The sequence below is a fragment of the Bos grunniens genome, chromosome 28 (assembly GCF_055505025.1).
Source record: "Bos grunniens cultivar Pamir isolate PY7600 chromosome 28, Bosgru_T2T1.0, whole genome shotgun sequence".
Lineage (NCBI taxonomy): Eukaryota > Metazoa > Chordata > Mammalia > Artiodactyla > Bovidae > Bos > Bos grunniens.
The window spans coordinates 19,912,225-19,937,852 of NC_141192.1; the positions used below are offsets into that span (position 1 = coordinate 19,912,225).

Sequence of the window (25,628 nt, forward strand, 5' to 3'; positions counted from 1 at the left end):
TATGGTTCCTCTTTGCCCTGATTTGCTTCTGCCTCTTGTTAATAAATAGTACAAAGTTAATATGGCCATGCCTATCGTAATGGTTAGCTTTGACCCACAACTCAGAGCTGATGTGTACCTTTTAGACAGAAACACTTCTCTAAATTCTCTAGTAATGTAGCATCCTTGCAAACAGAAATATGCCAGAAGAGGCAGTTTTATTGAATATGCTAATGCAGAGTAACAAGCAAATGAAAAACCACAGTGCAACTCAGACTCTTGCTCTTTGGAATGGGGAACCCAGGGTGATTTGGGGGAGGAGCTTCAGAATCAGCACAAAGAGGTGACTTCAGTACAATGCATGGAGAGATACGTATATGATTCATTGTCATTTCAGGAAGCTATCTTTAGTGCAAAGATGAAAAATAATTATATACTTCTGAAGAAGCCTTTGTAAGGCTAAAACTAATTCAGAGAATTGTAATAGAGCTTAACCTGTTGGTGGAGAGAGTATTATAACCAAAAAAAAGGAATATAGGCTAGAATAAATAAAAGCAAATTACAAACAAGAAGGACCAAAGAAAAGGAAACAAAAGTTTTCTAGGAAAAATGTTAGGGAATCAAACCTCTCTGGCCCAAGGGCAACATTATTTTCAGTGGCCATTTTCTTTGTGGATGGAAAATGAGAAGGTCAAAAATAAAATTGGTTCTACCTGTCGAGGCAACACAAGTTTTGGCTCGGTCAGTTTGCCAACAGCCAAGATGTCAATGAAAGTAAAAAAAAAATGACAGAAGAAAGTGCTAGATTAACTCATGACTAATATGAAAGATACAGAACTGGGATTTATTTAATCCAGATGGAAGACTGAACATGGAGTTCAATTTTCTAAAGTATCTGATTACTCTGTATGACTGAGGATTTTTATATAAAAACTATGGAATTAGCAACAAAACCCATGCTCAGCACCCTCTTATCTCAGAGGTAAATGATGTAAGTTAGAGGCATTTTTACTACATACATTACATACATTCTTATGTAAGAATGTTATGTTGTTCTTATGTACTTACTGCACTCCTATTTTATGTCATTTTGCCACCGAGAGATGTAGGTATTCATCAAAGTTAAGTACGAGAAAGATGAGCAAATAGCCTAAGAACTTTATCTCTTTCCCAGTAAGGCACAAGGATAAGACAGGATCAATGTTTTTAGAACTTCCACATTTCTGTGCATTTGCTGCAAACAAAAAGAAGCGTAGTCTCTTTAAGAAATGAGTTCTGGAGTTAAAACCCTGTGCAGGTGCATAAAGATGTGTTAGTGTTGGTAACTCCACTAAACCAATTATGTGCTTTTTCCAGTTACCGTAAGTTGGGGGAGGGGGAGGATTAGTAGGTGTGGTTGTCAAGGAAACCACCTGAGAAGCCCATCACAGGAGGATATACTCTATGGCTACAGTACAACGTGCTGATAGTCATAATCTCTCTGACAGAGAGCAAAACCCACGGAGCACAAATGCCACGAGGGCAGGACCCCTTCATCCCCCCATGCCCAGGACATTTTCTCAGATGCAAACAGACAAAGAATGACTAGGTGTGCATAATAAAGCCACCCAGGGGCTCTCCCAGAATCAGCCAAGTGGAGTCACAAATTGCCCTACAAGTTGGTAATGAGGACTGGCGGTAGAAGAGAAATAGGGGACTTTAGGGAATTGATGCCTAACACATTCATGAAGATAAAATAGCCAAGAAAGGAGAAAAAGGGTTAGATCAAACAAAATAACGTACGAGCTGAACACTATAAAATGTAGGGATCATCCCAAACACTGCATTTTGTATCGAGAATTTCTTCCTTTGGTTTCCAGACATGGCAACCCACTCCAGTATTCTTGCCTGAGGAACCTCACAGACAGAGAAGCCTGGTGGCTACAGTCCATGGGGTCGCAAAACAGGACACGACTTGGCGACTAAACAACAAAAGGGCCTTAGAGTTAGGGATGCAGTGCTATTTGAAGTCTAAATGTGAGGCTGACCGTTGCATGTTCTTTAGTAGGACTGGACAGTCTTTGTGTCTGCAGACCTGTCTTTTTGATAGGAAATGAGTGACCAAAACCAGTTGCCGTGGCCAGGCACAATAATAATCATTTGCATGAACTACAAGTCTCACTACAGGAGGTCCTGATCAGGAGAGTGATATATTCTGCCAACCTCCCGGAAACCCGCACGCTGGAACCTATCTTGGCTGAGAGATGCCCGTGCCACTAGGAAGAACCCTGAGTCAGACCAAGTATGGGCACAGGCAAGATGACTGGCCAGAGTCAACCCAAAACCTAACCCCATCACCACCAAAACCCGAGACAGTGAGCCAAGTGCAGAGCAGTTCTCCTGGGTTCCCTTACCCTGCTGCTCTCCACCCCCTTGTCTATAGTCTTGTTTTGTCAGTAGCTGTGTCTCCTTGGACAATTCATTTCCAAGGGTTAGACGAAAGCCCACTCTCGGGCCCTGGAAGGGGTCTCCCTCCGGTGGCATGTGCAGACATTGTGCTGAGTTTAAGCAGCCTAACTCCTGGCCTCGAGGGCTGGGAGGCCCCTGCACAGTGAAAGAATCAGACCACGTCCAGGAATCCTTCGGGGAAGCAGACAGCAGGCTCATGGGAGCTAATAGATCACACCTGCCGGGACCCATAGATGGAAGGAAGGGTAGAACCTCCTTGGCCCACTTGAGAGAAGACCCTACTTGCCAAATCCCGCTTTGCCCCCCAGCCTGTGCTGGACTCTGCCTGAAGTGGTGAGAAAAGATAACCTTTAACTTTCTTCTTTTCCAGACCACCCCTGACTCTATGCAGGCTTGGTAATACAGGAGTTAAAAGACTTGAATGCGGGTTTCCCTACTCTTGTGAATATGAATCTCTGTGGAGGGGCACTCCTGGAAAGAGAAAAGAACTGGGCAATGTGAAACTTGTTTCACTAGACTAATAATTAAATGTTTACATTTACTTACCTTCTCGAAAACAAGTTCTGTTCTAATTAGGCAGAGCTTAAGGACCATAGTGTGATGTTTGTTTATAGGACTGAAGAAGGAAGATGGCTGGATGAAGCTCTTCCAGTGGGGGGATGAGAGGAATGGGAAAGCAGACCAGGTACAAGCCAGGTCCGCATCATACCTGTCCTTGCACATCTGAAGACTAAGGTAGGACTACTGCATAAAGTCTCATAACGACTTGCAAAGGGGACAGAAGAGCTGTAAGCATGTTAAGTTGAGGGAGGGCAGGAAAATAAAACTCAGGGAAGAGGCAGGGAAAATGAGTGTTGCCTGCTCCCTGGCTTTCACCTCTGGGAGCACAGCGGTTGGGAGAACACCACTGGTTTTGTATGTGCTGGGGAAGAGGGCACATCAGACTCTGTTGTTTTAGGATTTATTTTTATGCTTGGGTTTTAAGTCCATAAGAACATGGGTTAGACTTTACAGGTATCACCAGGGACTTCCCTGGTGGCTCAGACAGTAAAAAGCATCTGTCTACAACGCGGGAGACCTGGGTTTGATCCCTGGGTTGGGAAGATCCCCTGGAGAAGGAAATGGCAGCCCACTCCAGTATTGTTGCCTGAAATCACTTTTCATTTTACAGGTATCACAAGGGTAAATATTAAATTGCAGCACTGACTCAGACATGGGCAATAAAAATCACACCAGCCTATTTAAATAACTATTGTATTTCATTGATTTTATGATGCACTCAAAATTTTTTTTAATCTCTAGAAATCAGTATGCATCTTACAATCTATGAGATCATAGATTCAATGAAAGTATTTATGGAGCACTTATTATTGAACAAGAAACCACATTAGATAGCTGTAAAATATACGTGGCCTTTGTCCTCAAATATTTTCCAATGAAGTTGCATGACAGAACATAATGAAGTTTTAAAGATGCTAGAGCCATGGTTCCCAAACTGTGTGCCGAGGGACCGTGGGACAAAACAGCGAATGTTTAAGCTTTCAAGTGGACTTTGGTGATAGTCAACCTCTGGTTGCCTCCACAACCACCAGCTTATTGTGGTTCCACCGGTGGTTCAGGGTAGATTGTACTATCTTCCTTTCGGTGATTCCGTATCTTTGCAAAGCTGAGTTACTGGCTGTTGTGATTAAAAGCAAGTGCGGGGTGAAAATGAATGTGAATGAGAACGGGGTGTTCAATCTGATTCCAAGGTGGGAGAAATCATGTAGTGTCCAATAGGTGTACACTCCCTCTTTCTAACTTATCCCTGGTTATCTAAGAATGGGATGCAATTGTTCTCCTAGTTCATGTGTTATTATTTTTTCAAATGGCTACTAAATTTTTAGGACAGAAATACTTATTAAGTTGTTGAGACCGAACCACTTAATAAATGGAATGGAAGGCTTTTCTTCTGGGTTCTGTGAAAAAAAAAATGGCCGAGACCCTAAATTCTCTGTGAGCTTATATAAGCTGAAACATATAATTAGGACTTGCTCAGGGTCTCCCTAAAGCAGGGAAAACAAGAAAGTTACATGAGTTATTTAAAATTTTTGAATTTATCTTTAAATTTAATACTTGCACACAACAGTAAAATAAAGTGAAAAGGTAAAGAAGTTTATCATTTTATTTCCACCACTGATTGCATTGAAAACTTTAAATAATATGTTTCAATCCCCATCACTGACTCCATCAACTTTAGGGCTTCCCTGACAGCTCAGTTGGTAAAGGAACGGCTGCAACGCAGGAGACTCCAGTTCGATTCCTGTGTTGGAAGATCTGCTGGAGAAGGGTTAGGGTACCCACTCCAGTATTGCTGGGCTTCCCTTGTGGCTCAGCTGGTAAAGAATCCGCCTGAAATGTGGGAGACCTGGGTTTGATCCCTGGGTTGAAAGATCCCCTGGGGAAGGGAAAGGCTACCCACTCCAGTATTCTGGCCTGGAGAATTCCATGGACTGTATAGTCCATGGGGTCGCAAAGAGTTGAACACGACTGAGCAACTTTCACACACACAACTTTAGATACTGATTCCTGAGCCTTCGCCATGTAAAATGAGGATGTGCGGGCCCCAATCTTTCCTTGGCCCTCACCTCCTGACTTTACTTCCCTATTTCCACCTCTCTCTTCTGTATTTTCCACTATCCCGAATTACAACATGTGCCTAGGTGAAATTTTAAAAATAAATGCCAATGAATAGCATTTACATGAAGGCTTTGTAAACATCGTTCCCATCAGACCTGAGTGGGATGCTGGCATCACACTTCCTTCTCTGTGGTTCAACGCTAGGACACTCCACACACACACCCAAGTTACTACGGGCATACCTCAGAGATATTGTAGGTGTAGCTCCAGAATAACCCCAGAAAGTGAGCCACACGAATTTTTTGGCTTCCCAGCACATAAAAAAGTTATGTTTTCACGTCACTGTGGTCTATTAAGCATGCAATAGCAGTATGTCTTGGGCTTCCCTGTTGGCTCAGACAGTAAAAAATCATCTGCCTGCAATGTGGGAGACCTGGGTTTGATCCCTGGGTTGGGAAGATCCCCTGGAGGAAGGCATGACAACCCACTCCAGTATTCTTGCCTGGAGAATCCCCATGGACAGAGGAGCCTGGCGGGCTACAGTCCACAGGGTCACAAAGAGTCGGACCCAACAGAGCGACCAAGCACACAGCACCAGCAGTATGTTTAAAAATATGTACATACCTTAATTAAAAAATAATTTACTGCTAAAAAGATGCCAAAAACAGCTACAACAGAAACATCCAAGGTCATTGATCACAAATCACTGTAACAAAAATAATAATCACGAAAACGTTGGAAATACTGTGAGAATTACCACAATGTGACAGAGGCACACTAAGTACGGCTCCGGTAGACTTGTTCAAGGCAGGGTCGCCACAAAATTTCAATTTGTAAAAAACTGCAATATTTGCAAAGCACAATAAAATGAGGTATTTGTGTAATTACAGTTGATCCTTGATATATATATATCCTTGTGCAGTAGTTCTTTTTTTTAAAAAAAACCAAAACTTTATTTTATATTGAGTATAGCCAGTTAACAATGTTGATTATTTCAGGTGGATAGCAAAGGGACTCAGTCATACATACACATGTACCCATCCTCCCCCAAACTCCCCTCCCATCCAGGCTGCCACATAACATTGAGCAGAGTTCCATGTGCTATAATGTGTTCTATAAAGTAGGCAGGACACTGCATTAGTGAGTGGCGAACAACTGTTCTGGGGAAACAGGGTTGGGTTGCTGTGAGCCTCTGATCACAACATTTTCATCAACGGATCAATACACAGCCTTGTCTGATGTATGTTTCTGTTCAAAGACACCTTATGTAATATGAATTGTTGATTCACTAACACTGAACTCACGGCCAGCATCAATAACTCTTGCTTGAACAGAGCTTATCTAACACACATATTTTCTACATAAGGCATATCTCAGCCTCCATGCCCTTAGGAACACTAGACATCACTTGAAGACTACGCTTGGGGGTCATTTTGAACAGTGAGGTTACTAACAGAAAGCACAAAACTGAAAAACATGGCACTAAATAGACCACGATGAAGACTCACGTACAAGGCGGAAGATGAAACAAGAAGGCAGAGTGTGGCCTTCCCCTTCTCAGCTGGGAAGGTGTGCAGTGGATGGGTCAGCTTTTCCTGCTCTGTGCATGTCTTTGAATGACTGCGAAAGTGCCACAAGTATTGATTTTTGGCTTACCAATAAATTTCAGTGAGTGGGCAAGTTAGCATATATGGAATCCATGAACAATGAGGGTTGACTGTACTTATCTTTGCTCTTGTTGACAGAAGAGAAATGTGCCTTGGGAGTTCCCTGGTGGCCTAGTGGTTAGGACTCCGGGCTTTCACTGAGATTGACTAGTGCTCTCATGCTCAGTCGTGTCTGACTCTTTGTGATCCTACGGGCTGTTGCCCACCAAGCTCCTCTGTCCATGGGATTTTCCAGGCAAGAATACTGGAGTGGGTTGCCATTTCCTCCTCCAGGGGATCGTCCTGACCCAGGGATCAAACCTGCGTCCCCTGCATTGCAGATGGATTCTTTACTGCTGAGCCCTTGGGGAAGCCTTCACTGCAGGGGGTTTGGGTTTGATCCCTGGTTGGGGCATCACCCAGCTTCTAGGTCACATGGTTGTTTGCAGGGGGCACTTTTTCCCCAGAGACATTGTTCCTGGAGCCCTCTGCCCTGGGCTCCAGGGTGGAGTGGTCATCCTGGGGCTGTCTTCCCAGCTCATCCTGGATGCCATGACTTCCTCCTTATTGGCGTTCTCCCTTGTTTTCCTTTTACCTGCCTCATGTTGCTCTTCAGGGACAGTGCTGAGAGGTAAACTTTTTCTTACACAAATGAAATTGTCCTTATTGAATGATCTTTGGATTATTATTTGGTGGAGTTTCTAGCATCAAAGTCATTTTGCTTCAATGTTTTGAAGCCATTGAGCCATCATTTTTGGCATTCAGTTTTACAGAGAAGTTTGGTAGACCCCAATCCCCCAAGCTTTTAAATTTTCTCTGCATGTTCTAAAACTTTACAAGGATGTGTCTAGGTGTCAGCACTTGATGATAAGCCTGTTCAATCTTAAAATTTTTCAGAACTCCTGGAATTTTTTCCTGTTATGTATTTGATTATTTCCCCCATCTCTTTTATTTCTCCCACTTCTCCCTTTACCTGTCTCTTAATCAGATGTCTGTAAACCAGGACTTGGATCTCCCAGATTGCTCCCCCAAGTCTCAACCTTTTCCTTCTGATTCTCAGGCTTTTAAATTTCTCTCCTCACTCCTTTTCTTCCCATGCAGGATCTTAGTTCCCTCTAGGGAATCGAACCCATGTCCCCTGCAGGAAGTGTGGAGTCCTAACCACTGGGCTGCTAGTCCCCATCTTTTTAATTTTAGTAATCATATTGCTAATTTCTGAGCATTCTTTTTTGTTCTTTGATTGTTCCTTTTTCATAGCATCTTGTTTTTTTTTATGAATGCACCATGTCTTCCAATCTCCCTGAAACTAGCTGGGGTGTGTTTACATCATCTTCTTTCTCTAAATTATTTAATAATTTAGACTCAGTTCAGTTCAGTCGCTCAGTTCTGTCCGATTCTTTGCAACCCTATAGACTGTGCACGTCAGGCTTTCCTGTACATCACCAACTCCTGGAGTTTACCCAAACTCATGTCCATTGAGTCGGTGATGCCATCCAACCATCTCATCCTCTGTCGTCCCCTTCTCCTGCCTTCAATCTTTCCCAGCATCACGGTCTTTTCAAACGGGTCAGCTCTTCGCATCAGGTGGCCAAAGTATTGAAGCTTCAGCTTCAGCATCAGTCCTTCCAAGAATATTCAGGACTGATCTCCTTTATGATGGACTGGTTGGATCTCCTTGCAGTCCAAGGGACTCTCAAGAGTCTTCTCCAACATCACAGTTCAAAAGCATCAATTCTTCGGCGCTCAGCCTTCTTCACAGTCCAACTCTCACATCCATACATGACCACTGGAAAAACCATCGCCTTGACTAGATGGACTTTGTTGGCAAAGTAATGTCTCTACTTTTTAATATGCTGTCTAGGTTGGTCATAACTTTCCTTCCAAGGAGTAAGCGTCTTTTAATTTCATGGCTGCAATCACCATCTGCAGTGATTTTGGAGCCCCCGAAATAAAGTCTGACACTGTTTCCATGTTTCCCCATCTATTTGCTATGAAGTGATGGGGCTGGATGCCATGATCTTCGTTTTCTGAATGTTGAGCTTTAAGCCAACTTTTTCACTCTCCTCTTTCACTTTCATCAAGAGACTCTTTAGTTCTTCTTCACTTTCTACCATAAGGGTGGTGTCATCTGAGGTTTTCGACTCAGTCGTCCCATTTATTTCATCTTTCTTTTTCATGTTGGCTTTCCTATCATGTCTGGTGATCTTTGGGCATGCATTCATATTTAAGAACGAAAGACATGGTTGCTTACTACAGGCAGACAGAAAAGCTTTCCACAGCTATTGTTTGGCAGGCACTGTTCCTGTTTGGGACCTCAGGGTACATGCATGGGGCATGCCAACTAGCAGGCATCATCTTAGGATGCCTGGTTAGGAACTGAGAGCCCTCAAATGCCAGAATGAGAGTTTTACTTGGTGGAGCCATACCCATCCTCCAGATTCTAGATCTGCTCTGCAGTTGTTCAGTTTCTTTAGAGAAGAAACCTCAGATCGTCAGTTTGGAGGATAAATGCCAGGTTGACAGAAGCCCTACTCGGAGTAGGGGAGGGAGAGAGACACATTCACCTAGCTGTTCTGGAGACAGACCTTCAATGACTTTCCATTTTCCATCCTGCCCAACTTCAAGGCAGCTCCCTCCTCTTTTTATTCTTAGCTGTGGCTCTTTCTGTGATGCCATCTACATTTCTATGTGCTTTCAGTCACAGAAAAAAATTTGCTGAAATCTCCCTCCCATTTGCGGATTACCATCACCAGCCCCCACTGCTTGGTTGCGAAGGGCTTATTTTCTTTGTACATCTTTTACCATTATTTTTGTGGGCTCCAGAGTAAAAGCTCATGTGCTCTAGGAAAGCTCAGGTGCTCAGAGTCCATCACTTAGGACTGGAAATCAAAAGTGTCATTTTAATTTAACATCTTAACAAACATCACTTGGGAATTAGCCTAGATATGAGTATACCAGTAAAGAGAAAAAGCTCAAGAGTTTTGTGATTAAGAATGGCATATTGAAAAATTCAGATTTACTTTCATCACCAGGTGAGTCAGTGGAAACTAACTGGTCCTGAGACAACTGAGGAATATAAAATTTCTTATCAAGACATTGTAGGAGACTCAGACTTCCCTAGCAGTCCAGTGGTTAAGACTTTATTTTCTGTCGCAAGGAGCTTGGGTTTGATCCCTGGTCAGGGAGCTCAGATCCCACATGCCTCTCGGCCAAAACCTCAAAACATAAAACAGAAGCAATACTGTAATAACTTCAGCGTGCTAAGTCACTTCAGTCACATTCGACTGTTTTGACCCCATGGATTGTAGTCCACCAGGCTCCTCTGTCCATGGGATGCTCCAGGCAAAAATACTGGAGTGGGTTGCCATGCCCTCCTCCAGGGGATCTTCCCAACCCAGGGATTGAATCCGTGTCTCTTATGTCTCCCACACAGGAAGGCAGGTTCTTTATCAGTAGGGCCACCTGGGAAGGCCAGTAAATTCAGTAAAGATTTTAAAAACTGTCCACATCAAAAAGAAAGATTGTATAAGACTCACTAGTAGAATTAGATTCAGTGTGTCTGTATTTGCATAATTGTAGCATATGGAATTCCTATAAACAATATTTAAAACTATACTGTAATCCCAGATGGGAGGAGTGGAAGGAAAGAAAACATCCTAAGCAAGCATTTGCCCTTATTGAATGAATTGCTCTTGGTGAGAAACAGCAAACTTTACTTAATACACTGACTACCTTCATGAAAAGATAAAATAATCTGGTTTCTTTAGAACAATGTGTGTGCTGTGTGCTTATTCACTCAGTTGTGTCCGACTCTTTGCAACCCTCTGTCCATGAGGATTCTCCAGGCAAGAATACTGGAGTGGGTTGCCATGCCCTCCTTCAGGGGATCTTCCCAACCCAGGGATCGAATTCAGGTCTCCCGCACTGCAGGGGGATTCTTTACCAGTTGAGCTCCCAGGGAAGCTCTTTTTAGACCAGTATCTTTCTTTAATTTAAATAAGTTCTTTCTCAAGCATAAATAGCTGATCGAGAGTAAACTAAGTTTCATGCCCCAACTTCTTGAAGTTTTTATTATATACAAGCTGATGAGGAACAAGACAAAGTATCCAACTGGCAAGATGGCCTGTTAGCAGCCGCCAGCAATTCTGATTTAAATGACCACTTTTTCTGCCTCTGAGCTTCAGCAAACCGTCTTTTAAAAAAAGACAGCACTCTGCATTTGAGATTGGCAGCAATGATTACAGGCCAGTGTGTCACAGGTGTAGTTTGATTGGGCTGATGAGCCACCTTGACGAAGGATCTAGACTATCAAGATAGTTTATTTTAAATACTCTTTTGAGGTCATTCCCTTCAGAAGTATATAAATCAAAATGCTTTTATACATACATTATTTTAAATCTAGAACTAAGAGGTCTTCTCTCTTTTGAATGATAGAAATAAATTTAAAAACAAACTTCTGTAACATTTATAATCATGAAATTCATAGTGTCATCCCCTAATGGATTCGTTTTAAAATTGCTGAAATTTATTCAATTTATTCATCTTCAGTTCCCATGATATTTCCCTAATCTGTCGTACTGTGCTTCAGAATATTTTCTATTGTAAATATTTATGAAAAAACAAAGCAGATCCTGCAATAAGCATCTTTACTTTGTCATTTCAAAACTATCCTTTGGGAGAATAAAATGTGATGAAATAAAATTAGGTAGGACATAAGGGAATTCAATGTAAATACATTAACTGTATGTAGAAATATGTTTTTAAAGGGTAGGAAAAAAAAATTCCAGTCTCATACCTGATAAAATTCTAACATATTTCAGTGTGTTACCATAAGTACTGTATTAAAATAATAGTAGTTTATTAGTATTATTTTGTAGCTGTAAAAACCATTTTCAGTAGAGCTAGCTAAATCACTTGCTCTATTACACTTCCATTTATGAACTCCAAGGGCAAATCATTATTGCACAAGTAATACTTTCCAAACCATTTTCTTCCAAGGCCACCTCTAAGTGAATGAGAAGAGTCAATAATTTTATCGTCATATATGTTAAAGCGCATTAACAATTTATAATGTAAAGAGCTATATCAAATGCAATTTCATCAGGATGACACGGATCAAATTAACTAAATTAACCAACCACGAACGTTAGAACCAAGCATTAACCCAATTTATTTAAATTATACTATCGGATTACAAATCAGTCCTGTTTCAAAAAGCATTTCAAGTCATGTCCTGGAATAATCTGGCGGGAAAATCAACTGCCAGCACATTCTTTCTAATTCAGAGGCAGAAGATATGCGGCTGTCTGAGACATTTTAGAAGGGATGGAGAGCAGAGCGTGGGATGGAGCCGATGTGGAGTGGACTTAGGTTATCTGCTGCTACTGTAGTACATGGTGACTTTTTTTTTTAAGATTTTTTTTCTGATGTGGACCATTTTTAAAGTAAAAATCTGTTACAACATTGTTTCTGGTTTTTTGGTCATGAGGCATGTGGGATCCTAGCTCCTTAACCAGGGATGGAACCTGCACCCCCTGCATTGGAAGGCAAAGTTTTAACCACTGGACCACCAGGAAGCCCCGAGTCTTATACAATCTCTGGATAAGAAATTTTATATTCCTCAATTATCTCTGGTGACTCTTAAAACATTTTGTCTTCATTGAACCAGGGTTAAGGATTTTTTTTTTCCTTTCTTCTTTGTTATTAGCCTTCTGTTTCTTTCTAACATAAATACATTTGGCCACCTATGGTATTAATTAGATGAGAAATGAGTATACATGAATGAATAAAAATACTTTGAATTCTCTTTGATTCTGAGTTAGTAACACATCCCAGAAGAAAATGAACCAGTTTGCCTTCCTGAATCTATTTATTCACAGAAAACATAATAAAAGAAAGCCCTTCACTGGGTCCAGCCTGGTTTTGTCTTTTTGCTCTTTTGAGAATTAACAAATCAGAACAGTGGGCATGCTACTCTGTTTCCTTAAAATCGAGTAGTTTCAGATTAACAGAGAGGTGTTTTGTTATTACAGTGACCTGTCCTTGCAGGGGACTAGCTTTGAACCCAGATGAGCTGCTCAGTGGGAGGGAAGGGGATGTAGCCTCCTTTGGTGGTGGGTAAGTGGACCAGTCCGTCAGTGAGTGGGCTGCAGCCCCTTGTGCTGCCTGACCCACCAGGGGCTTCCAGAGACATCCAATACTGCTGGGCCACTGAGGATACAGGTGGCGCCACTTGCGGGCTCTCACAGCTACAACAGACTGCATGCTGAGCAGAGGCAGCTGTCCTGGAGCCCCTCCTCCTCCACCCCTCCCCCTGCCTGCCTCTCCCCACCTTGTGTTCCTTATGGTCAGTCCTCAGGCAGTGGTTACCTTGTGGGCAACAGTGGCTGGGGGACTGTTGCTTCGGTTCTATGTTGGTGACAGGGAGTGTTGCTCCCTGGTCAAAGTGGTGAGTGTCCCCCATAGTCTGGGGCCCTGGCAGGTTGTATCATCTGCAACAGTAAGGAGATTGCCAGCCATACGGTGCCATTCCATCTGCGGGCGGAACAAGCTAGACCTCAGTGTGTGTTGTGGCGGGGCTATGGAAGGATTCCAGGTCTGCATCAACCAGCTGTGGCCCTCAGGCAAATCAGTTGATTTTTCAGAACCTCTCTTTCACTCAAACGAAAAACCTTTCAGAATATATATAACACACAGAAAGAGGGGGAGTTATGCAGATTGAAATGGGGAAGGCCTGGGAAGCTTGGCGGCTTGGTCCCCACTCTTTATTGTCTTGGGCCTCCAAGGAACTCTGGGCCTGTGGTACTCCACTGGAGAACCATGGTGCTAGCGGACCTCTGAGGTCCTTTCTGACCTAAAAGTTGCTGCTACTCTAGGAAGATGCTTAAAATGTCACTTCTTCTGACCCCCCACCCCCATCTGTTACTTTATTCCTAGAAATGGAATAATCAGGTAGAATTAAATCATATGCTAGTGATCTTTCCTTTGAAGTCACTATTCCATCACCCATGATAGCCACAGAAAAGAAAACGCAGGCCTGAAAAACTTTACTGAGTTTTACGGCTCGTTTCTTTTCCACCCCAAGACAATGATCTATACTGTTTATTAAAGAATAGCCAGGGCTGAAAATCCAGTTTAGAAGCAGGGGCAGTGCTTGAGTGAATGACCACCTTACTGAAATTCTGGAAGACGGTTGATTTGGAAGTTTAGCGCTCTGGTGGGGAACCCAGTGAATTATCGTCTGATCTAAAAGTTTATGTGGTACGAGCTACTGGAACTTACCTCTAGTCTACCACCACTATTTACTGTTATGCTTTTGTTGAACAGTGAAGACAGCAAAAATACAAGTTAACACAGTTCTGTGTATGAACCATTACTGAGGCCAGACCAGTGAACACAGGGCCTGGGTTTTCCCAGAAAGTTTTATTTCATTCTATTAGATTTTTATCCTGTTGTCATGGAAATAACCACATTTAGGCATCGAAACTGTATCATCAGGACTACTTCTCATACCCAGAAATGACCTTCAAATCTTTGGTCAGACCACGTGTTGCAATTTTGACCTAAACTATACTATTGCTGTACTTAATTCTTGTGGCATCACAGAATCAGCTGAAATAAACATCCCTGTACGAGGCTGGTGGTCCTATGCCTGTTTCCATACACGTTCTGTCAAAGCATGGGAATTTTGACTTGAAATACTTACTCCATTCCAAGTCGAAATTGGCAATGCCAGTCAAATAAATCGGGCAAAGTATGATGGATGGTGAGATGGATAAATGAACAGTAAGGGCTTCAGAGAAACCACCAAATTTATCTTATTTAATACTTCATGACAAAGACAGTTTAAAGTACAGTGTGATGTGGTTCAATCTGATGCTCTTTATCTTTTATTGACACAGTCAGGTAAAATAGTGACATAAAGAAGAGTTTTAACAGAAAATTTGCATAGAATAACGTTAAAAAACTTTACAAAGAACATAATCTGAGAATCAGTGGAGTGCTGGTACCTCCCGTTCTCTCCGGGCACACAGGAGGATGTGGTTGGTGGAGTGAGACTGCCTGCGTGGGAGTCCTAAGTCCACCACCCACCAGTTGCGCCGTGACCTTGGGCACATTTTAGCCTCTCTTTTCTGCAAGATGGGTATAACAACAGTACCTGTCTTTAGGGCTGTTGTAAGAATGAAACTCACCGATTCATATAAAATGCTTGGAACAGTTACCTGGCAGGCAGGAAGGCATTTAATAAACATGAGCTATTATGACTTATTTCCACAAAAGAAAGTTTTAGAGACTATTTTTATAGAATGCAGGCTAACATTTTAATTCAAAAGTGACTATTATAATAGTACAGTGCTGGATGCGTGTATAACATGAGGCTTAAAACTCAGCGATGTCTTTCTGCTTCTCTCATTGCTCTTAGGAGGCAATGTGAAGGGGCGGAAAGGAAACAGTCCTGGGAGAACACCAAGAGCCACATGCTCTGTGGGAATGCTCTTGTTTCCCTCAAGACCTGGCACCTTGGGCCCGTCTCGTTCTAATCTCATATTCCCATCTTCCATCTTCCTGGGAATTCACAAGCATCACAATGTTAGACCCATAAGATCTCACAACATCATAACCTAAGGCTGAAAAGGACCTGAGTGATTAGTCATTTAGACCCCCTCCCCAATTTTTGCCACAATAAAACAAGGGGTGGTGGTCACTGAACAACTTGTCCATGGCTACAGTCTGTGTGAGACCAGACCAAGTCCCCTCACCCCCACTTCTGGAACCCTGGTCTGGGGCTGTTTCTCATACCCTTTGTTGTATGTTTCATCCCCATTGGCACCTTGCATAGTATTTTGGGGTTCTTTTTGTAATATTTGGGGAGAGGGAATGGATCACCTTCTCAAACACTTTTCCCTCCAACCTACTTCCCAGTTCATATCTCATTGAGTATCCAGAGGAAAATCAATCCCCATCCTTGTTTCCACCACACTCCTTTCCATTTTTATCTATTTTTAAGTTGGTTTTTTTTTTTTTGACATGGGCCATTTTTAAAAAGTCTTTATTGAATTTGTTACAATTTTGCTTCTGTTTTATTTTGTTTTTGTTTTTTTTGCCCTGAGGCATGTGGGATGTTAGCTCCCAGACCAGGGATCGAACCCACACCCCCTGCATTGGAAGGCGAAGTCTTAACCACTGGACCACCAGGGAAGTGCCCCCTACATTCCTTTTCAAAATGCCATTTTCCAATACCACTGTTAGGACTCATGTCCTCATTTTTTCCTTCTACATCTAACTTAAGGTATGCCTAGAATCATAGTCTATGGGGTCGCACAGAGTCGGACACGACTGAAGTGACTTTGCAGCAGCAGAATCATAGCGATGAAATCAACTGTGACCTGTTCATTTAGTTCACTCCCCAGCCTGCACCTGGGCAGGCAGGACAGGCCAGGATTCAGCCTGTGAGGGAATGTACATCATCACGCAGAAGAAAGAGGAGGTGCCAGCTAGAGCCTGGCATCTACATTAGGCTTCCTTCTCCTGCCTGTTTCTTTTCCCTCTTTCTCTCCAATCCTGGTACATTCTCTGTGAAGCCTTGCCCAAGCCCTCCCTTCCAGCTTAGAATTCTTTTCTCCCTTTAAAAATTGTTGTAGCATTTTAATTATGGCTTTTATTACATATTATCAATCACTTTGAAATTAATTGTGTTTAGCTATCCAAGCAACATACAGATTAATCCAAGTTGTAAAATTTCAAATATTATAACAATGGTTACGGACAGGTATGATTAATATGACTAAACTCCTCCACAATCCCTTTAATTCTTGTCTCTCTTAGTGGGTGTCTTATTCTACACCTTTCCTATCCATTTATGTATGCATTTTTACTTATACAAATTCATGGTTTTATTTTGTTTTCATCAAAGTGGTACCATTCAATATATATTGTTTTGCAATTTGCTTTTTTCATTAATAATAAGTCTCAATGACCTTTCTGTCTCAGTATATATAGGTATACTTCATTCTTTTTAACCATTTCCTAATTTCCAAGAAGATGTACAGAGTTTATTCAGCCATTCTCTACTGATGGCCATTAGGTTTCTTCAATTTCAAAATTACCAAAACTCTGCCATGGAAGGGAATAACATAATATGTGTACACGCCTGCCTGCTTCTCTACGATATATACTGAGAAATGGAATTGCTGGGTCATAGAATGTGCACATTATTAATTTTAACGCTGCCAAACTACCCTCCAAATAGGCTATATCAATTTACACACCTGTCAGCAGTATATAAAAGTACCCATTTTCCATTAGTTTGCCAATCTTAATCTCCTTTCCCCTTCTTTTACCTTCATATATATTTTATTTCCTAGGTTTGGGTGTGTAAGCGCTCTGAAAGCAGGGTCTAGGATCTCCTCATATTTGGAATCCTTCCCCCATCCAGTGGGGTTTAATAACCGGTACTTCACAAATGCTTGTTGAATGCTCTCTAACCATGTTTTCCGTTCACCTCTGGTTAATACACACTTCTCAAGAGCATTTACCAAGATAGCATCTAACTTTGAGAATGAAAAAAATTCTAAGAAAGTTGGTGGTTGTTTTTTTTTTTTTTTTGCACATACCTCCTCCTTGAACAAGTTACAGATATCTTTCATTTAAAGTTGTCTAAGACAGGATTCTCTCCCGCCTTGCTGGCAGGAAGCAGTGAAAACAGACCTGGTTATCTCAGACAATAGCTAGCAGGGTGTCCCACCCGCTGGGAAACAGGAGACCAAAGGCGCCTCAAAACCCCCGGGAACTAGACAAGACGGAATGGTGAGGGAGCAGGGTCACAGTCTTTGGAACATTCTGGATCCAAGAAGGTAAATTCTTTTACAAGGTTTTGAAATAGAGGAAACCATTAATAATGTCCAAAGTATGGCAGTAAATGGATCTGGGTGAGGAGGAACTGTGACAGGGTAGGAAAAACCAGAGTGAGAACTGGGCTTATTTTTAAAGGAAATGTGGATACAGGAAATAAGGGTTTTAAAGGTGTGAATTACGTGATTCAAGAGAAACTTCCCTCCAAGCAGTGCCTATATTTATTTATATGATAATCTTGAGCTAAAGCAATTCTAAAAACCGACTAGTGAAGTTCAAAATCTTGGTGTTCTGAACATTAATTTGAAAATAAGAAGAATTTTACAAGGGGTAAGAGATAGCTTTCAGCTAAATGTGAACTCATTGAGAATTACATGTAACTTGGTTTGCGTTTCACAAAGGAACTGCTCCTAAATAAGAAACAACATACAGGAAGACACATGTTCGCTCTTAATAGTGTTTCTTTTTCTCTCACCTAATGAACCGTTTCAATAGCAACTGCGCAGCCCAGCGAGGGTACAATTGCATTTCGACACAAAAACAAATGAAAAAAATGAGGAAGTCGTTTGCTGTGCTGGACGGATTGGGGAATGGGCCCCTGAGGTCTCAGGGGGCTTAGACCTAGGCCAGGTTTTGAATTCCCCTGGGCTGGAGAAAGGCTAGAAAGGCTAATACTTTAGTTCATTAGCGCTGTTGGAAAACCCAAACTGCCTTTAGCCTACCATCAGGGCTTCGGGGCTGTGGTTGCCGATGCACCCCCTTAAAATACACAGGGACCCGCGCTGTGGTTTCTCAGCCTATCCTCGTCTCTTTCATCCCCTTGCCCACCCTGGGGCCATTGCCAATAAACCCAGCAGTGACCAGGATTAATTCAAGTCCGCGGCGGCCGATTTCAGGCCAGGAATAATCAGGGTCTGGAAACGACTGGAACAGGAGGCGCGTTTGGGCCTTTAGAGGCTCAGTGCCCTGGCCGTGGTTGTGTGGAACAAAGAGGGCAGGAGCGGAGGGCGCCCCCAGGAGGAAAGGTGGGGAAGGACACCCGCGGGCGGAATTCTGGAGGCGGGCGAGGCTGGAACTGGGGTGCTCCTGGAGAGCGGGCTGGGCGCCCGGGGAGGCAGGGCTGGTCCCCGCCCCGCGCGCGATTCGCTCCGCATCTGGCGCCCGGCGCAGCCCTTTCCTGAGTCGTAGACACTTTACTTTTATTCCTTTTCACCCTAATTATTATTATTATTTTCCCGCGCAAAGCGGGAACCTGGGACTGCCCAAGCGAGCGGCAGAGGGGCCGCCATTTCCCGGGGAAAGCGCAGCGCGCGCGTCGGCACCGGGCGCCCCGGAAAGGAAACCGGAGGGGAGTGCCCGGCCCCGAACCCTCCTCCGCACCGGCCCGGGGCTCGCAGCCGCCCGCGGCGCCCCGCTCACCGCGCGGCAGCCCCAGACCCTAGCCCCCGGGGCCCGCGTCCCCGGCCTGACCTTCTCTGGCGCGGCCCGCCCCCGGACCCCGGTCTCTTCCCTCCACCCGGCGCCTCCGCGCCCCTTCCATTGTCAGCCCGGAGCACCCGGCGCCCGACCTGGGCACCCTCGGAGGCCCCCAGAGCGGCCTTGCCCGGGCTCTCTCGGCCCCTGCGCAGACCACCGCCCCCGGACTAGCCCTCCTCTGCAGCCGGGCGCCTCCCTTCTCCCCCTCTGCGCCCCCAACTCCGCATCCCCAGGAGCCCTCCGCTCCTTCGAGTCCAGCGTCGCCCGGGGCCGGCGGCTGGACCCCGCATCCCTTCTCCTCCCTCCCTCGTTGCCCAAGATGCCCCCGGTTCCTCGCCGGCCCCAGGAATTTTACCGCTTCTTTAGCAATCCCCCCCCCCCTTTATTTCCCGAGAAGGCAAGTTGGGCAGCTTGATTTATTAATTTTTCTTTTTCTTTTTTTTTTTGCGGGAAGGATCGGCTCTCCGGGGAGCGCCCGCAGGGGCTGGGCAGCGGGGAGGGGCAGGGGGTTTCTCCGGCCCCTGCACTGCCCCCGCGGCGCGTTTTGTTTCCAGACCCCGAAGCCCCCTGAACAATAATGCCACCGCCATGGCGGGCTCACCTGGTGCTGCGCCGCCTGCTCCGGGCGCCCGGTGCCCTCCGCGCGCCGCTTCCCGGGCGCAGGTTCGGCCGGCGCGGCGCCGGTGCCGGGCAGGACTCTTTGCCTTTCTTTGGGTTCTATCTGTGCGTGTCAATGGCGGCAAGCGGCAGTTCTCCGGGCCGCGGATAGTAGCGGGGGGAGGAGGAGGAGGGAAAAGGGATTGCTCCTTCTCCACATAACCACCTCTAGGAGGAGTCGCTCAGCCTCATCCCCCGCCAGCCCAGGCTCCGCGACGGGTCCGGGGCTTTCGGTGGGGCTTGATGAGCTATTGTCCTTCAGGAACATTAATGATGAAACCGCGCGGCCTCCGCTTAGCTGGCGGATCCGCTGGATGCGCTGAAGGCTACTTGCTAAGATGAGGCTTCCCCCAGAGCTGGTGATTGAGGCGCTATGGTCTCGATCCAGAGTCTCCTGTTAGCGGGATCCACCTTTGGTGGAAGAAGGTGGCGTGGGCGTTCATCTGGTAGTCCTGGGGAAAGCCTTAGAAGGTGAAAGGGAAAAATGCCATTTTCCAATGTCTCGTGTCCTTAAAGAATAATAAAGAATAATAAATACATTAACGATTGTGTCCACCACTGGGACGATAGCGTTGGGTGGCCACAGCCACGAGAACTAAGACTTTATATCCATGTCTGCCTTTTAGCTTTTTATAAATTAAGATAGAATCCAGTGTTGCATATTCTTTGGAGTAGCAGATGTATGTTTTCATGGGTAAGACTGTGTGCATGGACATAATTTTTAGTTCAGTTGCTTTTACAGGGTGTTAATTTGTATTTTTGGTAGGTATTAAGACTAGCAGGAGGCTATTGTCTTAAAGACCAATTTCTATTAGTTTCTGGGAAAAAAACATTTATGGGGGTGTGGTGGACAATATCAGGTGTGAAAATGGAATTTATTGTAGTTCTGTTCTACTGGAAGCCAGTTCTGTCCTTTGTATTATGTTAGCTAGGGCTCCATGGCTAGGGGGGTTGAGTCAAAGGAATTTGTTTATTTCAGTGGGAAAAGCTAACTTGCTATGGGCCATCCTTGTTTCCTCTGATCTCCCGCTCTTGGTAAGTCAAAGGACTGACAAAAGGAGAGGCAAATTTTTGATGTCTTCACAAAAGAGAAACCCACAGGAAAACACAGTTCTCCAACACTGGCCAAATGGATGCATTTCAAAGCCTCTTCCATTTGGTAATATTACGTGTATTTGATCCTATAAATGTATAAGTGTTTAGGCAATCTTTCAGTGTAAAAGCCTCCAATAGACTTAAGTGGGAAGACCCCAAATGTCCATTACCCTCTGGATTTATACTAATTAATCAGGGCTGTTGATGGAATTAGATAGCACATTAAACCAAATGTGCTTCAAAGGGTTTTTTGAGCATTGGTTTATTTCCCAAAAGATTATAATGTATCATAAAGGTATAAATAAACCTCTCTCTCTTTAACTCTTACATGGCTTCTCAAAGTCTCCTGGACCCAAATGGTCTCTGTTCTTTGGGACTTCCTTCCTTCACCTTCATACTCTCTTACACTCCCTGTGTATGACTTCACTGTTCTTTGTCTTTGAAGGTCACTTTCCAGGTCAGAAATCTAGTCTGGACAAAGTTCTCTTTTCCTAAGACATGTTTACAGAGTTTAAAAATGATCTCCTGGGGCATCTCATAATGGTTTTGATTTTCCCTTCCTACAGGAAGCCCCTACTGTATAGATTTCTGATGCCTATACTTGATCAGAAATAACCTCCAGGCCAACATTCAAGAGGGCTCAAGAGCCTTCTGGGAGTGCTTGAGAAATCCTCCTATCCTGTGACACAGCCAGCCAGGCTGACTGAGATAGAGCTGAATAATTCATCAATATATATTAGATTCACATTCTCCCTATAACTTCCCAATAAAAATATGCGCATGGTCATTTTTATGTGTAGTTTATATCACTCGTTTCATCATAGCATTTTGTTATATGCTCTTCTGATAAAGGCTGAGTCTAAGAAATTTACTAGATAGGACTTTCCCCTTTCATACTGGTTGGTTGCTTCAAATAGATGATGTAGTTGAAATTCAGAGAATCAAGGGAATGTCAGTTTCATAATAGTCTGGTTCTTAGAAGAGATCCCAGAGTTCACTTGGTCAAACCCTTTATGTGATAGGAAAAATCTAGTATTCAGGATGTAGAGGGGACAAAAATGTAACCTAATGTGCAGATCTAGTTAAATTGTGTATATTTATTATTGAACATTTAGAACATGAACAGGAATTTAGCACTGAGATAATATTGTATAGTTAAAATACATTTGAAATAGTCAACAGGATTATGAGTTCATCAATAATCTTGAGTTCTGCAATGGCCTCCCCACACAGGGAGCCTCTGAAAAGGTGAATAATAAATAATGTTAGTAAGACCTTACACTTATTGAATGCTTATTGCGTGCACTGAGCTTTTCCAGTACTAACTCATGTAATCTTGACAGCAACTCTATGGGGTGGGTGTTGTTTTCTCCTTTTTACAGGTGTTGAAACTGAGGCAGTGAGCGGGAGAGAAACTTGCCCGCAGTTACAATTAGGAAGTGGCAGCCTCGTTCTCTTTGTTTTGTGGTTGTTGTTTAGTTGCTAAGTAGCCCGCCAGACTTCTCTGTCCATGGGATTTCCCAGGCAAGAATCCTGGAGTGGGTTGCCATTTCCTTATAAAGAGGATCTTCCTGACCCAGGGACTGAACCCAGGTCTCCTGCACTGCAGGCATATTCTTTACCGCTGAGCCACCAGGGAAGCATTTGCTTTAAGCAGAGCAATTTTGTGATTGGTCACAAGGTCGAAAGTCTCTTGGACCGTTCCCAATCCATATCCTCAAGGAGTCAGTGAAAAGCATGACTATAGTACGTTTGGTTGATTACCGTTGCAATGAAAATATTTTCTTAACCCTTGACCTGTATGTGTGCGTGATTTTATGAATAAATGTATTGATTGTGAGTTGACTCCATTAGCAACAAGGATCTCTCATAAACATTTTATTGAGATGCAGGATGAACTGTTTCTTCACTTAAGAGACAGGCATGTCACATGATTTAGAGATGAAAAAAATGAATTAGCCATGCTACCAGATTCATATTCTGTTGGGTCTGCTAGTAATTCATCCACAAAATCATCAATTTTAAAAATAGGTTCAATTTTGCCCACCCTCCAAGCCATTTTACTTTTTCTGTGATCCAAATGTTTGATGTTGTGTGAATTTAGTGGGCTTTTATTTTCCATGATTAGTTCTAATCTGGTTTATGACAGCTATTATAATTTGTGATAGTCTTACCCTTCTGAGATCTTGGGATGCAATTACCTTATTAATTTCCTGATCTTCACCTCTTCTAGAAGACTATATCATGTAGGTGTATGTTTTTATCTGACATATCTAAGTACATGAGTATGAGATTTCTATGTCCAGAGTAATTTCATTTGAGCATTCTGATCTCCTTTGAAGTAACCTGAGATTCCCTGGGAGTGTCATAAAAACAGATGGAAATCATTGGTTTAAGCTCTTCTTTGAATGTAAGTTAGGCAATTCTAGATGGTATATTAATTCCATTAAGGCACCAACTGGCCTAACTCTAAATAGCAACTTGGAAGCCTGAGGTTATGAATGCCCACAAAACATCAAGCTAAACAGTTCTCCACTATGCTAAGAAGCAAACACAGCCTCTAAATGTACCTTATAGCCTGGAAAATATTAGGCAATCTGACGTTAAAGTTTTTTATGAGAGAAATGCGGAGTCTTTCCTGTTATTATATTTTTAATTGTAAACATGATTAATGTTGAACATTTATTTCCTTCATCAGAACTGGTGGCTTTAAAATCTTAATCATTTTGGGTAGTGAATAATATCCTTAAAGAGAGAACACATAGGCAATTATTGTGCCAGCAAAGTGCATTCTTGGTGTCTCAGGCTAAAATGAACATGGTCCCCTAACAAAAGAAACATTTTACTGGTTCTGGTTCTTAAGAACAACAATAGAACATGTCCTTTTAGGTACTGTGTCCTGACCTTTTGGGCTTCCCGGATGGTACTAGTGGTAAAGAACCTGCCTGCCAAAGCAGGAGACGCAAGAGACACGGGTTCGACCCCTGGGTCTGAAAGATTCCCTGGAGGTGGTAACCCACTCCGGTATTCTTGCCTGGAGAATCCCATGGACAGAGGAACTTGGCAGGCTATGGTCCATAGGGTTGCAAAGAGTCAGACACAACTGAAGCGAGTCAGACACAACTGAAGCCAGTTAGAATGCACGCAGGACATTTTGGTTTGAAAGGGGGATTTACATGAGTGGGTGTGATGCATATCTATGTATATACATCCACATATGAACAAATAAATATTTGGTGTGTATGTTACATGTGTGGACGTTATAAGATGGGTAGTGACTGAGACTGCTGTAGGTTCAGAGTTAAGCCCAGTTTGGGACTTCTCTGGTGGCGCAGTGGATAGAAGTCCGCCTGCCAATGCAGGGGACACAAGTTCAGTCCCTGGTCTGGGAAGATTCCACATGCTGTGGAGCAATGCCATGTGCCACAGCTACTGAGCCAGCGCTTTAGGGCCCCTGAGCCATAGCTCCTGAGCCTGTGAGCCCACAAATCCTGAAGCCCACATGCCTAGAGCCTGTGCTCCGCAAGAGAAGCCACCAGTGAGAAGCCCACTCATGGGAAAGAAGAGTGTGCCCCTGCTCACCAAAACTGGAGAAAGCCCAGGCAAAAAAAAAAGGCCTGACTTGGATTTTAAAGAAATCTACCAAATGTTTAGCATTTAACCAATGAGCTCTGTTGTAAAGGAAAATGAAATGTTTCATGTTTCTAAGGGAAATACATTGTCAGCCCCAATTATGCAGAGTTGTAGTTAGGGAAATAAGGCACGTGATGTCATTAAATTGAATGGAAACAGAACCTGGAGCTCAGGGGAGTGTGCCAGTTGGTATCTTGCTCTGTTTGGTGCTGGAGCTCCCTGGGAGATCATCCCAGTACCCCCAGGCAGAACTCTTCGTGACAGTTGTGATGGGAAGTGGCAGCGTGCGGCTAGAGACTTTGGACTTCAGCATCTGTGTTGGGAGATTGTGTGATATGGCCTCACACCTCAGTGAAATAGCCCTTTACAGTTCAGACCCATTCTAGAGAATGGGGGCATTGATTTTCCAAATGCACACAAGCAGAATCCCATAGTAAAACTATAATTTATTTATACAAATGGTGTGTTTTTACAAAGGCCATCTGTCAGTTGACTCTCTGATCTAAAACAAATCTGTTTGTTCCCCAGAAGAAATAACATGTCTGTTGAAAAAGGATTTATGGACGACAGGCTGCCCAATCCACCAGCCATTGGTATAACAGTAACTATTTATGATATATTTACTTCTAAGGGAGTGCTGTGAGTAGAAACTATTACTTGTAAAAGTATGGTAATTAATTTTTCATTACCTCAAAGCCAAGAAATGGAGCCCAATCGCATTTATTAAGATTGCTGCACGAGAAACATGTTTTTTTCTAGAAAAGTAAAAGCATTCAGAGAGCTATGGCCTCCTGGTAGTGCACGGCTCTGATGGATGGGGTAGGACTATGGGCTTGAACTCAAGCCCTGGATTTGGTTTTGGAGGCCAAGAAGGCAAATCACTATTGAATGGTCCTGGCCACTTGATTTCTAGGCACCAACTGGTAGCCCTTATTGAAAATTAGATCTTACCATTAATACTGAAAGAAAAGAGGACTCTAGGTGGGGGAAACAAATGAAGGAGAAGGGAAAACCCCCTGTCCCCATCCCTCTTCCCAAAACAGATACTCCACCGGATATTCATATTTTAACAATGATTTTGGAATGTAATCTAATATTTCTTAATATGTGCCCTTTTAAAGAAACTGGATTAGGTCACAGGAGAGTTACAAAAAGGTATGTTTTTCTTCTCTTAGGAGAAGATAGCTCAGGACATGGTGATAGATACAGAAATCACCTTGACAT

The 25,628-nt window shown here is 43.4% G+C and overlaps 1 protein-coding gene across 2 annotated transcripts in view; it reads right to left on the minus strand.

The window, feature by feature from the left end:
• The window catches only part of MACROH2A2 (macroH2A.2 histone), a 52,913-nt gene extending 33,127 nt beyond the window's left edge, over window positions 1-19,786 (minus strand). For both annotated transcript variants that reach the window (XM_086381582.1, XM_086381581.1), the window contains exon 1: window positions 19,621-19,786. The gene's annotated coding sequence lies outside the window, so the exon portion shown is untranslated. The remainder of the gene's footprint in view (window positions 1-19,620) is intronic.
• Window positions 19,787-25,628: the final 5,842 nt, after the last annotated feature.